This window comes from Patagioenas fasciata, chromosome 7 (genome assembly GCF_037038585.1).
Source record: "Patagioenas fasciata isolate bPatFas1 chromosome 7, bPatFas1.hap1, whole genome shotgun sequence".
NCBI classification, from domain to species: Eukaryota; Metazoa; Chordata; class Aves; order Columbiformes; family Columbidae; genus Patagioenas; species Patagioenas fasciata.
Window position 1 is genome coordinate 27,943,251 of NC_092526.1, and position 16,781 is coordinate 27,960,031.

General features: G+C 40.8%; 1 protein-coding gene across 5 annotated transcripts in view; it reads left to right on the top strand.

Annotated features, from left to right (window-relative positions):
* Nucleotides 1-6,980: 6,980 nt before the first annotated feature.
* The window catches only part of MFSD6 (major facilitator superfamily domain containing 6), a 28,380-nt gene continuing 18,579 nt past the window's right edge, over nucleotides 6,981-16,781 (top strand). For 4 of the 5 annotated variants that reach the window (XM_065840989.2, XM_071811178.1, XM_071811179.1 and 1 more), the window contains exon 1: nucleotides 9,936-10,070. The gene's annotated coding sequence lies outside the window, so the exon portion shown is untranslated. Of the gene's footprint in view, nucleotides 7,018-9,542; nucleotides 9,593-9,677; nucleotides 9,775-9,935; nucleotides 10,071-16,781 lie in introns of those variants that run through there. The other variant, XM_065840988.2, reaches the window with a different exon arrangement.

Below are 16,781 nucleotides of genomic sequence, written 5' to 3' on the forward strand. Positions count from 1 at the left end.
ATTGTTGTTTCAAGGAGATCACCCCACCCAGCTCAGAGTCCAAAGGTTTAGCAGTTTTATTTAGGTGGGTAAGATAAGACAGGTTTTGTAAACCAATTACTGCATTCCATTTTAGTGATACTGTATTGAATCAAAATTTGGTGGTGTTGTGTCAGAATTTAAAATATGTTGCAGTTTGAGGCCTTTAAAATTATTCTCCAGTATTACTATTTGGAATGGTAGTTGATGTTTAAATTATTAATTTAGAAAGTAAGAGAGACATACAAGGTCGGCAACCTATGTGTCACAAACATTTATGTTCATAAGCATTTTCATTTTTGCAAAAAAAAATTATAAATAACCCAGCTTACTGGAGAATTTTCATAATTGGAAGTCTTACATCTGAGAGTGCTGTCTGAAGGGTTTTTAGGCATCAGGAGGGCTGGTTCGCAATTGTCCTCCAGAGGGTTTAGGGGAGTGATTTAGCTTTTTATTCCACTGCAACCTGAACAGTAAAAAAAACTAAAGTTCAGAGCTAGTGACATTTACACTCTTTGTAGTGATACTATTCAACACGCATGCTACGAAGGAAGAAAGAACTGAGACATTAGGCTTTCCTTCACATTCCTGCTATCTGTGACCAAGGCTCTAGAAGACACGAGGAACATTTGCCTACTGCTTTTCTCACTTATATATATAAATAGACATATATAGATATGTCAACAAGGAGCCAGCTGCTGATAGCTTGCTCTGGCTTCTCATTCTGTCACTCATGTACTGACAGACGTGCACTAGTAGGAAATGCAACTGTTTTAAGTATGTTAGAGTGGCTCTGCAGGATCATCAGTAGCCCAAAGGTGATCTGCAAAAACAGATATAGTGTTTACTTGAAACATTTAATCATAAGAATGCCTGATATTTTGAAAAACTGAAGGGAAAATAAACCATCGTACAAAACGTGAGAGCTACTGATTTGTTGTTATTCTAATGTATTTTAATTGTTCCCCAGAGGATTACAGATCTTGGAAACAAAAATACATAAAAACAACCATGTGGAGTCAGCCTGAAGGATGGTCTAGCCCAGGACACGGTCTCCCAAAAATGGCCCTGAGGGGCTGCATGGGGAAAAGTAAAAATGGGCAAATATGGCTCATACTTTATTTTCAGCTTAGGAGTCTCCTGAGTTGGACGTGGTAGCATTTTTTTTCAGTGTAGTAACCTGGGGATTTCTCTTCCGTGCATTTGTCCAGCCTCCCCTGGAACTTGACAGACTTTTAGCATCTGCAGTATCTTTGCAGGCTTTGACCATGTCTCCTACTAGCTTCATTTGGTGTACCATGTATGAGAAGAAAGAGTAAATTCATCTGTTTCCTCCAGTTCATGACTTTGTAAATCTGCTGTACCCCTGCTAAGTTGCCCCTTTTCCTAACTGGTCAATACCAGGCTATTCAGCTGTTCCAGGCAGGGAAGTAATTTCAAACTTTTGAGCATCCTTGTCTGGACCTTTTCCAACACTAATATATTCTTTTTGAAATGAAGAGACCATACTGCTTTTTTCCTGTAATTCATATGGGATCCATGTCTGAATTTCTCTCTGTGTGAAAAAAAAATCCATATATTATGCTAAAATAGATTCTTTCTTACTTTGCAATTGGTTTTGCACTTAAAATATTCTTTTTTTTTTTTCTCCCCTCATAAGTACTTTGACAGTTTTGAACCTTCTGGTAACAAACAGTTAACAGCACACTGTAGCAATATAAGAAAACTTCAGGGAGCTAGGCTGTGCATCCTAAAAGCAGACAAAATTGTCCAAGACTACAGGCAACAGACCTTTCCTCAACTATTAATAGAACAGGGGGAAGAGAGGGGAAAGAAGAAAAGGAATTAGTAAATGACTTTAAAAAGAATAGGCGCTTAGAATTCACAGTTGATGTGCTGATTTTGGAAGTAATGAGATATGGCATAGAAAAAGAATGTAAGAAATGTTAATACTGTTACACAAAGACTTTTTTTGGTTGTTGTTTTTGTTTTGTCACCTTCCTGTGTTGTTTTTTTCTTTTCCCACCCATTTCAAAGGCATATCCTTTCAATGACGCATCAATTTTCTGTCTGCTTGAGGTTCAGAAATAGCTGAGCTGGTATAAATAGATCACAATCTGCAGGAGACAAAAAGAATGGAAATGTTGTAAAAGGTTAGCTGAAAAATTTAGATGTGGATTGAGATTTCAGATGTTTCCAAGAGTGGCAGTACTGCATTTGAAATGCTTTATTGACCGCAGCAGAGGAACCCAGCCAGGTGAAATCAGGTGGCACTTCTGGTCGCAGTGCCCATCAGAGAGTGACGTCCAGCCCCGTCTCCTGGAGCTCACAGCTCAGTGATGTGAGAAGAAGGCACTTTGCCCTTCCTCACTGTGAGGCAAAAACACAAGAGGCAACTACTCTTTTATAGACTGTAGAGCCACTAAATCAGAATGTGCAGCTTTTACAACATAATTTTCCTGGCAGTACCCGTGTGCTCTGAATGGGAGCATTTGTCAAGTTCACTCCCTTTTTCCACTTTGCCTCCTAAATGCCTCACCTTTAGTGAAGTGTCATAGCATATGCTTGAAACCTTGTCCTTGTTCAACAAGGTAGTGGAAAAATCAAAACTGGGAAACAGTTTAATAGTCCTTTTTTGTTGTTGTTGTTTTTGTGTTTTGTTTTTTTCCTGAGTACGCACTTTATAAGGTCATTTAGATCCTGCTCGGACTTCCAAACTGACTTTGAAGGATCCTGCTGTGAAACCTGTTACCAGGGAATGGTATTATTCCTCCAGCAACATTAATGTAGCTGAGGTCCATTTTCTTATCTTCCGACTATATAATTCTGTTAGCATGACTGTGAGAGAGATGATTCGGTGACTGTAGGTGAAATAAAACATTAAATGGAAGGTGCAAACTTTCTGTGCAACGTGTTGCTGTTTTGAAGTGAAGCTGCTTCCTAAAACCCAGCTGAGTTTCACAGCAGCTATATCATGGCAACTATTAATATATAATAGTTTGATGTAAGCTATATATTCTCAATCTTTACCAAATAAAATGTCATACCACTAATGTAAGACCTGGCCTTTCCTTGAAGTGCATATCCTGCTGTCATTGATTTTAATAGAAGTGTAGGCCAATACACACTGCAGAATCAGGTTCTTCAAACATAAATTAACATTCTGTCGAAAGCTAAACATATGTTGTTGGTTTTTTTCACTGTCAACAATTTAGTTTCCAGGTTTGGAATAGAAACATTGCTGAAAAGGAATCCAATGAATTTATTAATGAGCTCAGTAACTATGGAACTATTAATATCTTCTGAGATTTTGTCTTATTTTTTATCTTCAACTTCAGACTCTGAAATAAACAGATGTTCAGAAGCTTTCCACTGAGAATACTACAGTATGTTAAGTCCTACCTTAAATACATTGTGATCATCAAGATACTGTAGGAAATTAGTGAATAGCTGTGTACAATATTTCTGAAACAATTTGTACCATTACATGAAGTCTTCATCTCACATTGCACTAATTACTAAAAAGAAAATATCTGGAATGTTTCTTATATGTTAGTACTGATTTTTATTTCCAATTGGAAATCTGAATACAAAAATGGAAACATTATTCTCTAGTGTTACCAGAGAACATAATATCTATGATTACTATTCCGTGGCATGACTGACAACATAGTTTACTTGTCCTAAACATATTTTAAGTAGATTAGTGCTTTGTCTAAAATGGTTCTATTTATTTCATAATAATTTTTGATCAGAGATACTGCTTTGAATCTCAGTGTAACTGAAGCCTACGGCAGTCCTACTGACACTGAAGTCCTTTGTACTTTATAGTGAGGAATATCGTCTTGAGAATTTGAGAAGGGCATCAGTAAATTGTTCATTGTTTCCATGCTTTGAGGAGGGGCGAGTGTTTGAAGTTCACATTGAAACTACCTGTATCACTTGGCTGTTGTCATATTAGCCAAGAAGTTAAAACAGGTTAACCATTCAGATATGGCGGCGGTCATGAGATTAAATAGGAAATAAAAAAGGTCAGTGTGCTTTCTGGAGAAAGAGGTTAGTTGGCTTGGCTAACACTGTTACTCCCTTCTGCATGAAAAATGACATTTACTTCTCCTATTTATAATGAGGCAAAATCAGCCGTAGAAGGAGTTAGATGTAAGGCCTCTGAAGGCAGCAGTTGGTCTTAGCATGAATTTGGTGCAATGTGTCCCTCAGCACAAAAGATTATTTCACTGCTTGTGTGACTCAGGTAGTTTTCATCAAAAATTGCATTCGCATGTACTAAGTAAAAATGCCTGCCTTGGTCTTGGTTTAGGTTCACAAAGCTACATTGTAGAAGACCTGAATTTAATCAGGGAGATAAGATTATATGACTGTGCTCGTATCTGGTTCAAAAAAACACAGTTCAGTTAAAAACTGCTTTGAGCTATCACGATTTTTTTAGCCATATAAATGGTGAGAGTAGTCCTTGGATTAAAGGAGAAGAATGCTGTGTAAAATCAGAAGTAAATTTCCTGAATAACCTTTCAATATGTAGAATATTGGATCTCAATTATAATTTGTTTTGGTCAGGGAATATTTTGCTGTGCAGTGGTATTGTACTTTCTTTAAAGGCTGGTCTCAGAAACTTAATTTAGCCAAAATCTGAGAACTTAAATTCCCATTGACCTCAAGTCACTGATTAGTAATTAGGAAAACAGAGATATCTAACCCTATGTGTGTGGTGGTGGTTTGGTTTGATTTTTTTTTTTTTTGGGGGGGGGGGAGAGTGGTGTATGTAAAGTTCAATGATAGAAAATAATTTCTTGATTGACTACCAGTATTTGCTCAACCCCTTGCTCTCAGAAGGGACAGAAGGAACTTCCTAGGGATCAGAGAGAACTGTTCAGTTTGCCACCCCTCAGTCATATGCGTGCAGTTATTAAAAACATCTTAGGCTCAATAGGTATGTAGCACACTCAGAATACAGTGTAGAAGGCATTCATTTGTGTTATTGAAGCAAAGTGTGGAAGCAAGGACTCATCCTGCCAGAACACAGTGGGCAGAGGAGGTGGGTGTATATGTCATATTTTTAACTATTCTGTCTGCTGAAGTAATTTTGCATTTTTATTTTAACATTTCTAGTTTTTATTTAGAAGAAAATGTGTATGCATGCGGGGACTCTTTTAACTTTTAGAAGTTTGGTCTTTTCTGAGGATCCAATTATAAGAGAAGGTCTAAGCAGATCCATCTCAACACTCTGGCCAGTTTAACTTCCCAGGCCAATGCAGAATTCAGGTTCTGTAGCTAAATTGCATCGATTGTCTCTGGTTCTTGCCTGGACTAGAGAGTCAGTGGGACTTCGTGCACTCCCCAGTCTGTAGCAGTGGAGCTTATGACAGAATGAAGGCCATCATGTTTTTACACATATTCAGTGGTGTCAATGTTAGCAGCAGTGGACAGCAAAACTAATGAAGCTTGATTTCCTATGGCAGAGGCGTCAAACTCATTTTCACTGGGGGTCACATCAGCCTCACAGTTGCCTTCAAAGGGCTGAATGTAATTTTAGGACTATGTAAATATAACTACTTCTGCATTTATACAGTCCTAAAATTACATTCAGCCCATGTCCTATGGGTTTGTGTATCACACTTGTACAATCCATTCCCTTTCCTCCACCACTTTAAAAGCCCCAGCTTTAAAAGCTTCTCATTCTTCCTCCTGTTCCCTCTGCTACTCCCTTACCTGACCCTCAGTTCTTCACAGGGTAACTTAACTGCTGCTGGGGCACAAACAATGATTGACGGGCCAAATGGGAGCCCACTGTGCTGTTGATGCCACAGGTTTCCTCCCTGCCTTTCTATCCTTCACCAGCCACTGGTGTTCACACAACCTTGCAGGAATTTAATATTTGTGAGGCTGTCATGGCACAACAAATTTGATACGTGCCAGTGGGCTCGAAGGTTCTTGGAGGGAGGAAAGGTTGAGTACTGTATAAGCAGATATCATGCAAATGCAAATCTAATTTTGAGAGGAAAACATAGTCACAGTAAACACGATTTCTCTAAGTAATGTTCGCTTTTGCACATTGCTTTGCCTTCTCTTTGCTAACGAATGTAATACTGCTAAAAGTGTTAACCTAAAAAGTGGAGGAAGCGAATCTTCTGCTTTCTGCTAAACCAGACAGACCACTGCAATGGCAGCTCTTGTCTTACCAGCTGTGAATATTTTCTCCTCCGTTACCATTAACATTGCTTGCAGCTGCATATGATTTGCTGATTCACTGGATGACTGTTTCTTAGCTCCTCTGTTGGGATTTTTTCTCGTACTGGTAAAACAGTTCCTTTTAGACTTTGAAAAAGTAGGGAAAAGCCACTTTGTTCCTTATAATTACTTATCATGTTCCCAGATTTATGCTGGGATATGTACAAACTGGTATGTTATGAAAAGATTCCTAAAGAGGGACCTTTATGAAGTTGCCTCTCCTAGCAAAAGACTGACTAAAGTAGTTTTGTTCATGTTATGCAAAATCTAGTAAAGTTCTGATGGAAATGAAAGCATTTCTGTTGTCTTCGTTGTACGCTGGAGCAAGTCTTAGCAGCATAAATCTCAATTTCAATTTGTCATTCTAATCTGATTGATGTAAATTGCATTTTTTTCTTTTTTTTTGGCTCAGACTTAAAAGCTGCTACAGGACAGCAGAATACTTTGTGTCATCCAGAAACTCTTGTTTTCAAAGTACAGCTCTAGCTTATGAAATAAACCAAGTCGGAAGGTTTTTTATAGATTAAAATTTAAGCTTCTAGAAACCATTTCCATATGATACTTTACCTGTGCCATTACTGGGAAACGCCAGAAGCACAAGATGGATCTATCATACATAAAACATACCAGAATGTTTTCCCATGGATGTTTTTTCGCATTATGTAATATTTGCTTTATTTTCCCTCTAACCTAAGGAACAAGTCTCTAAGTCAGCTGACACCGCTGAGTCATTTTCAAGCAAAACCAACTATGGTTAGTAATGTGCAGTTCCAGCAGGTATTTTATGTCATTTCGTTTATTTTCCTTTTAAAAATAACTACTTTTCTTTAATTTTTGAGCTTATATGGGGCTTTCTTTTAGACATGAAAGTTTTTTGTTTGCTTGTTTTTTAAGCAATGAGGCATTTGTATAATTTTTGGCAAGTATTCTCACCAGGATACATGGTAAAGTGGTATAGGACACGTACCTTGAAATCTTCATAAAGTAACACATGCATTTAACCAAAAGCACACAAAAATCCAGAGGTTTTCTTTACATTTCATGGACAAGTTTAACCCAGGTGTGGGTTTATGGTACAAAGTTTATTATGGCATGCATATGACATAATTATATTTATTTTATAAAGTATTATTTCTGATTATACTAATATCCAGTGGTCAGGTACATATTTATAAGTGTCACTCTATCTATTAGCTAAGAGAAACAGATTCCTGTTTGGTAGTTTCTCCATATATCACGTTTTACTGTGATTCAGAGCTTGATCCAGAGCTCTTAAAAAAATTCATCTTTCAATTAATTTCAATGGATTTTACACCTGACTCAGCTTTTCAGTTTCTGTGATGTTTTACACTAGCAACTGTTTTACTAGAAAACTTGGTACTTTAAGTATCTTAGAACTACCTTTCCTTTTCTCTGAAAAACGCTTTGGCTAGAAATATGTGATAAAAATACATTAGGACAGTTTGTGTGCACTGCAGCAGTTTCTCCATTTTTGCTAATCCTCATTTTCACAGCTGAAAGAACCAAGAAAGAACTCTCTGAGCAAGTGTAATAATTTCTAACAGGCTGTAATCCAGATCTTTACGCAGAGCCTTGCGGAAAGAAGGAACCATGCAGAGCCCTATTATGTTCTGTTCTGCTCACGCTGGAGTCGCTTGTCAGGGTGGAATAATTCTGTTCAGTGCCACAGCTTTTCGCAACACTTACAGGTCTGAGCTCTGTGACCAAACTCAGTCCATACTGGATTTGGCCTCTAAATTAAATAAGAAACCATTTATATGGCTCATATATATATATATATCGTAAATGACTCTGTATTGGTCATATTCTGTTTTCTGGTCATCAGCTGTAACTTCTTGTTCACGTATCAGGTGATGCAACAGCCTGCAAAGAAATGTTACACATTTTGTCTTAATTCCTCTATTCTGAGGGCAATTTTTTGAGGGGGGGAAATACCCCTGGCACTTCAGAAACCAAGCAGAAGGAAGGGGGATGATCAGGGTGTAACTCCTCAGAAACACAGCTCCAAGAAACAATAATAAAAGGATGGCGATGTTGAGTTATCGGAGTTTAGGGAAAAATGGCTTTTGTGGCTCCGGTAAATGTAGCCTGTGACTACAAAGATCAGCTTTCTCCTTTTCAGTTCACAATGACTGGAAATAATTTGAAAAACCCGTTCTCCCTAAAAGCATTTGTAGTAACTTGCCAACATGTCTCCATCAAGATTAAGTAATTTCAGTTGGAGCTGACATGTGGTTTATTACAGTAACATTTTGTAATAAAAACCCCACTGTACAAGTGGATAATTGTCTGTCTCAGAGTTCTGCAAGATTATAGGAGGCCTGCACTCCTGGTCTCCTCAGACGTACTTTCTCTGTGGTTAATTAGCCAAGGGGGCAATTCTCAAAGATGAAGAGACAGATGATAAGCCTTCTACTGCACCAGGTTATCATCCTACAAAATTCAGCTTTTGTCTCCTGTCTCCTTCAGGAGAGGCCTGTACTGTAAAGTAAAGCTTTTGATTGGATGGTGTCCTGAATGGCCTTTGTATCTGTGTGCAAAGATCGCACCCCATCCCTACACTAGCGTGGCAGGGGCGTGACCCTGAGAGAGCGTTTTCTTCTGGGGACTGGTGTCCCTTGCACTCCAGTGAGGGCTCCAATTAAATGGGTCGAACACCTGTGCTGCCTCCATTCCTCTCTGTCTGCCTCGACTACACAAACTTGTCATGTTCTCTCAGTTTCTTCCCTTGGTCAAAATAATGTGTGGGTTTGTTTTTTTTTCTCCTCCCTTGGGGAAAGGGGGATCCTCTCTCAGAGAGTACAAAGGAGAAGATGCCAGTAAGTACTGCATTTGCCCTGTGATAGCCTGGTTAGCATCTGCACTCTGGTCACTGCCCTGGGCAGAAGCTGCCCATACCGTGATGCTGGAGGGATGACCACTGGAGCCTGCTGGCTTTATGGGCGCTGCTTGGAGTTCTTGTCACACCATCCCTTGAGCTTAATCCTCAAACAACTTCACTACCTCCTGTTGAGTTCAGGGCTGATAAACACCCCAAATCTCCAACTGGCCTTTCACTTTCTGTCCTGGTTATTGCCCTTCTTTAGCTTAACAGTGCTGACCCTTTGATAGTGCAACACGGCTCATCTGTTACTTGGGAAGTTTTCCTCCCTTCCTGTGCTTTTCTGCTGCAATAATTACTGGAGAGGGGACAGGGTGGCAGTTTATGTTGTTGTTGTTTTAAGCATTTACGTAATTTTATTTGTATGTAATTCTAGAAGTGGCGTTACTGAAGGGATGATGCCAGTGGCTGCGGAAGGCACTACAGGTAATAATTTGATTCTTTATACTGTCATACGTGTTTGGAACTTCAGAGGAGCAGGAAGCGCCATGAATGTTATGTCGTTGTTCAGGGCCCACGAATGCTCCTCAAACACCATTTTTAAACCAAACGTCCATCCCGTGGCCCAGCACAGATACAGACCCACCATCCGCGGCCCAACAGCGCCCGTAAGTACAGCAGCCCCCCCACCCCGCTTCCTCCCTCCCTTCACGGCCGGCCGGGCCGGCGGCCCCGGGGCGCGGAGGCGGCGCCGGGCGGGCGGGTGCGCGGCCCCCCCGCGGGGGGGGCGGCTCCGTCCCTCCCGCAGCGCCCCTGCGCGGCTGCGGCGCGGCGCGGCTGGGGGGGCGGGCGAGGGTTCGCGGAGCCGCCGCCCGCAGCAGCCGCGGCGGCTGGAGGAGGAGGCGGCGGGAGGGGGCTGCGATGCTCCCGGCTGAGCGCCCCCCCGGAGCCGCCCCCGGGCGAGGTGAGTCAGCGCGATGCGCGGGGGGCCGGGCCGGCAGGCAGGCCCGCGGCAGGGCCGCCCGGCTGGGGGCCGCCGCTTCCCCTGCCTGCGCTCCGCGGGGCGCCGGCAGCGGGCGGGCCCGGCCGGCGGGGACCGAGCCGGGGGCTGCCGGCGGGTGAGGCGGCCGGCGCGCCGGTTGTGGTGCACCTCGCCGGTTGTGGTGCACCTCGCCGGGCCGGTGAGGCCGTTCCCCCGATCTGTGACCCGGCACCAGCTCCAGCTCCCTCCCCATCGGGGACGATGGGCCTTGTCCTCGCAGCCGCCCGGGATGCTGCCGTTGGGCCCGTGCTTCAGCCGCTTCCTTCCCTCCTTAGCGGCTGCTCGCTCAGCTCTCCGTTCCCGGAGGTGGTGCCTGCCCGCGCCGCGCTGGAGCCGATCAGCTGCTCCTCAGCTGAGCGGGTAGTCCCTGTGCGCTGGCTGCGCTCGTCTTGAGGTCCCCTGGCGTTAGTTGTGGCTGAATGGTGGCCCCATTAGGATGCTGGCGCTCATCTCCAGAAGCTCAGCATTGTGGTTGAAGTGTAACTCCCGTGTGCGGGACAGAGCCACCCAACGCCGCATGCCCCATGCCCTCCCGCGAGACCACGGGTGACAGTGTCGGCATCCCCGGAGGTGGCCACTGCATGGGCCGTGTCCTGTGGGAACTCATGTACAGGTGTCCTAGTGTGTGTCCCTGCTGCCAGCAGCCAGGCGTGGTGGTCTGTGTAGCTGTCATTACGTTTCTGAACCGTTCAGTCTTTAAAATACCGTGATTTTTAATAAGCAGGTTGTCAGTTTCTCCTATGCTTGTTTTAATAGATGCTTGCCTAAGAAATTGGTGCTAGAGGTACCATAGGTGTTAGAGATACCTGTTGCATCCTAGATTAGAGGGAGTTAAAAACCCATCTTTGCTCAGCAGTTACAAACTTTCAACAGGAGTCTCTTTTAAAATGTTGTGTTAGTGGAAAAAGTGGTGTTAAAGAGTGATAAACTTGGAGTTTAGGGGAGAGGAGATGGCCTGTCTTAACACTGAAGTAGTTCAGTAAAAACTGCCCAAAAACATTATTACATTACTAAGATACATAGGGCCTAGTTATCCACTGTATTGGTTAATGTCCAAGGAAAAAGGCTGTAAAATGTTAGTTTTCTAGCTTGTTGTTTAGGGTTTTTCTTTTGTTTGTTTTATGGGTGGTGTTGGTTGGTTGGGTTTTTTTTTGTTTTTGTTTTTGTTTTTTTTGTGTTTGTTTCCCTGGATATAAATAGCAGACAAAGGCAACATTTATTTTGTTGTTTGTATTTTCTGAAGACCCACTGGGAGCAGGGAAGAAGAAAATCTTTTTAAGGATGGTGTTTGTGATAGCAGTCACAAACCCAGTAAAAATCCTAAAAAGGTTTAAAAAGAAAAAAACCAACACCAACTAATTCAAACAGGTGGAGTGAGACTATGAGAGCAAAAGCTGATTATATGAGGAAGCTGTGGTTGATTACTAATGTGGCTGGTGCTAGGGCACAACTGACATGCGACCTAAAGTTTATCTTAATCTTCAGCTGTGACACAATGGGCCTGAGCTTAAATAGCAGGAACTGGCCTGTCCTGATCCACAGCAGGGGACACAGCTGTGTTGCAGGTGCTGCAGCTCTGATGCTGGGCCCTTGCCTGCTCCATATTTCAAGGCAGGTTTGTTATTTGCTGTCCTTACTGAAGCGTAAACCTTGGCAGTATAGATATGTAGCTGGTAAATTAAAAACCAGTTGAAAAATAAGAGTCTACTACTGACTAAAAATAAACTGGTTAAAAAATAGTCAGCTAGGACATCTTAATTTGCGCATATTAAACGGAAAACATGATTGGAAAGCAGGAGTCTTAAGATGTGAATTTAATGTTTTTTTCTTTAATAGATGAGGACCTAATAGTGTTCTTGTCTTTAATGTTAATACTAGAAGTGTTGTATCAACTTAGCAACTTCAGACCTATTATGAAGTGCATTAAACCTATTATAAACCCGATCTTGACATACTTCAGACATCCTATAGTTTCACAATCTAATTGACTAAATGTGTCAAAGTATGTGGGGTTTTATATCCATATTGAATGAAGGAGCAAAACTTATAGAGCAACACATTAAGTAAGTGCATGCCAAGCAACACAAAATAAAGCAATTTTAAGAGTTAAGTGTTTTAGAATGAGGTGGTTCACTTCATGGAAACCCTAATTATGGTGGTTAATGTTACAGCACTTACCTCTCGCTTCAGACTTGAAACAAATGTTATTTCCAAGCACTGCGTTAGTTCACTAAATGCAATTGATTCCTGATTTGATAAATTCTGAGTAAGGTGTCCGTGCTGGTCCCCCCGGGAGGACTGTGTACCTTCGGAGGGCAGGGAGGGTGGTGTGGGGCTGTGTGGCTTGGCAGGGACAGCCCGTCCGAGGGCTGCACCTGGCCTGCCTGGCAGAGCTCTGGGAACGTGATGCAAGAGTATCTGAAGTCAGTGCCCTTTGCTGTCATGATGCAAGTTGTTTGGATAACGTTCTCCTCCTTTTTGACATGGATGCAGGCAACAGCACCAGGCTGCTCCTTAGGGGCGAAACTTGCTTGGAAATGGAAAACATGGTCTATTATTCATGTTTCTTACAGCGATGCCTTGTAGGCCTGCTGGATGCGGGGCTTAATTCTGAGAGACGCTGCACAGATATTATGGCAGAAAGTCTTTGATTCAAAGGTTTAGTAGTTGAGATCAATGAGAGAAGAGGGGCTGAGTGGGAGATGTATGCATGAGCAGTGAGAGAGGTGAGCTTGCTTTGGAAGATGGAGAATTTTTACATCTGCTTTAGCACAGACCTGTTCTGAATTAATAATGAGTGACTTTGAAAAAAAAGTTTAGTCAAGAAATATATTTTCTATTAGCAGATTTAAAAATGTTCCTATGAAAACTTCATGTGGAATTTAATGTGTTTGCTACAAGGTCAGTTTGCTAGTCAGTGAAAGTCTGGAAGGGGTAAAATAAGATGTGATGCCGTGTTGGCTGGCTTTGGTTTATCCACACAAAGCAAACAGCAAGCTGGCCTGCTCCGTTCTTACAGCTGCATGTTGCTCGAGAGATTAATTAATTATTCTTGTCTTGAAATTCTACTCTTAGAGTATGTTTTCTGAGACTGTAATTTTGCTCGATATTTAACAGGCTTAGCTGCTCTTGGTCATTTGCACTTTGTTGTGATCAACTGTCCTTTTTTGTTGTTTGTTTGGGATTTTGTTTGGTTTTGTTTTCGGTGGGTTATTTTTGTTGGTTGGTTGGTTTGGGTTTGTTGGTTTGGGTTTTTTTGTTTGGTTGTTTTTTTGTTTTGTTTTTGTTTGTTTGTGTGCGTGTGTGTTTGTTTTGCGTTCAGTGCAGCTCCAAACCCTGACGTTGAGGCTCTACTTTTTGAGTCTTAATTGTGCTTTAATTCTCAAAGCCTAGTGAATGGAATATTTATGCTGAGTTAAACTTTATTTAAAAATAGCAGCATTGTTAACCCCAAATCTAACTTTCTGTTGGTTTGCAAGTGAAGTTTTAATGCCTTGTCCTCTAAGTGCCATGATATTTTCGCTGAGAGGTTCAAGTATCTACCCCAGTCTGATCTATTGGCTTTCTTTTTTTTTCCTTTGGGACACAATACAAAGCAGGTGTTCTAGGTTTTTTTTCAAAGGTTTTGGGAAGAGCGACTCCAAGGGGAGAGCTGAGTTTTTAGTATAATATTTTATATTACTATTTTCCTTGCAATTTTCCTTTGTTTTATAGGGAACTTCTTGTAATGTCAGATTGTCTTGAATAGATTGACTTTTTATCCTTTCAGATCTTGAAATCGTCTTAATGATTGGGAGAGCCAGAGTAAATAAGGATCAATTTAAGAAATAAAAATGGCAAGAATGCCCAGAAGATAATTAAATCTAGAATACCTGTATTTGCCTCTTTCCACCTACCCGACAAATAGCCTCGTTACAGTCATTTAAATGACCGTCATAGAGTGCCTTGGGACAAGTGGTTTTTCCTCCGTTCCTCAGATAGCTGTTCAAGAGTACAAGTCTGTAGGAAAGATGCTGTAGCTGTTTGCAGAAGATGACAGGATGAAAGATGTGTCGTAGATCTGAGGGTTTGAAAATGGCTTTTTACTTGCTGGAGAAACAGACACAAACCAGGCGGCAGCAACTGGCATCAGGAAACCTGGAGAAAATGTTAGCATTGCAGAAGTTTTTTTCCAGTTTGCATGTTAGGGCTTTGTTGTGTGTTTGTGCACTTACCAAAGTTTAGGGAAGATGGCTTCAAAACTGTTACTCCTGTTTTTTCAGAGTGATGTTACCACTCCGCATCGTCTTTGGTCCACTTGTCCTGGCTGGACTGATGATATTCAACAGGCCTCAATCAAAACTTTGTGCTCTGTTCTGCCTCAAACGAGTTAAAATTAACACTGAAATCAGTTCTGTTCACTCTCTGAACTATTCTTTCTCACTCCTGTTCTTTGTTGTTCTTTAAAAACTAGCCAATAGCGCTGTCTTTTATCCTCCTACTGTCTTGTGGATCAGAAAAAGTTTTTGCAAAGTGAAGGTACGGTATTTGAAGTCTATGGTTAAGATACACAGGAGATGACTAGTCTCTTCTCACTTAAAAGTATGTTGTTTTTCCATCTCTTTCAATCCCTGACTGGCATGGGGTTTTTGTCAGTAGAAGGAAAGCCTTGTAGATTATTAAGTCTTCTGTAGATTTTTCAGTACCCATAACACTTTGTTGGTTTTCTGATTTACAGTCTTTTATTTTTAGAATTTAAAAAAATGCTAAATAAAATCACTTTCAAAACCATGACTGCTAAACAAACTAGTGATCAAAACATGGAAGAATGCCATATGGCTCCCACCAGTCTTGATGCTGTTATATTTCTGAAGAGTATACTCTGTGTTATTAATAATATTCAATGAAACACTCTCAGGATGGGAAAATATTTACTGAAATCATTATGAAATATACTTTTCACAGCATTCTTATGCAAGATACTCTAGTCAGAATACTAGGAGTGGATCTTTTGGATGAATCCTTGCACACGCAGGTTAGAAGATGGATGCTGGGGCAGATAGAAGTTACGGAGGGGGGAAGAAGATGCAGCAACTGAAGTATTTAAAAATTAGCTGTATAATAGTTTTTAATATACCCGCTATTCACCAAGGTACAAATTAGAAGTCCCATTCCAATAGAAAAGGAAAACTGGATTTTAAAAGGTTCAACCGTAATTGCTCTAAAGGCCTTTGATTCAGAGCTCTTATATAGGGATGGGGAATATGACCGTGTCTTTAAATCTGGAGAATTTCAGTTCTTACTTGTACAGAAGTTGTCCTCATATCTGAGTGGATGAAATGTGAGTTCTGTCTTATCATGTCATGGTGATGGGGGAGGAGATTTATTCTTCAGAATTAAATGCTGTAAAGCTTCAATAGAGCTAGTAAGCAAGTTGCTGTACATTGATGAGCATAATCTGGTTGTGGTGGGACACTGGAACAACAGTGAAACCTCAGTTGTGTCTCCTTGACATAATTGGGGCCCTGTACAAGTTATGGAGTCTTGTCGGAGCAAGGCATAAAGCAAATAAAGCACAGATGGTGACTGATCTGATTTACTCGATAGAAAGACTTGGTTTATGGATACAGAAGTCAAAAATGAACAAATATATAAGCAGAAAGCCCATGGACCTTCCAGCTGTCAGGTGGAAGTGGCCAACTGAACCAAAAATCGCAGGAGCTGACTAGACAGCTGCTGGGTTTGGGTTCATGTGGCTTTTGATTGTATGAGGTAAGAACAAGAAAATGTATTTTCATATTTGACTGTTCTAACAACCCATTTAGGACTTTTTCTAATATTTTGACACTTGATTGATATATATATATATATTTTTTTTTTTTTTTTTTTTAAATCAGATTGTCTCTGAAGGCACTGGAGAAAAAAAAAACAAACCAGTCTATGTGTATGGGCTGGCATAATTTTGATTAACTTCAGACCTTGTCTTCATGAATATTTAAGGTTCCAAGATTTTTATGCAACCTTTTCTCCGAAGGTGAAACCAGAGATCCTTGTAGATAGTATCGCATTAAAATGAGATTTAAAGGTGAAAAACACACACAAACCTCATGAGTGTTAGGGGGTTTTAGACTGAACTGTGTAAGGTTTAGATTAATTGACTATTGTTTTTAGAAGGGTCTGTGGCTTATTCTGTCAGCTGTTGATGTGTATGTTGGATCAGGAAGAAACAGCTAATTCAACATACTCGTGAATGTTAGAGTCTCTTTTCTGTTATTAGCATTGTATCAGTTTGCAAATCTGTTGTTAGTATTTAAATAAATTCTGAATTACAATTAAATAATTGAAAGGCACTGGCTGTATCAATGCATGACTAATTTTAGGGAGATGATGCTGTCCTCTCAGTTCAGTTTTGAAAGACTGCAATTTCATTGGAGCTCTTCTAGTGGGAATTAAATGCAGACCTACCAAAAAAATAGTTCAGATTCCTAGAGAAGATATTCCCGATCATAAATTGAGTGCTCTTAGAGAAATGTCATGTTCTTCTGAAATAAAATTCTTTTTTTCAAATATTGGTCCTGTGTGATAGTTACATTAATCTAAAAAGCAAAGCAATTACAAAACTTTCTCATAATGAACATGAGCTAATCTTCCTAG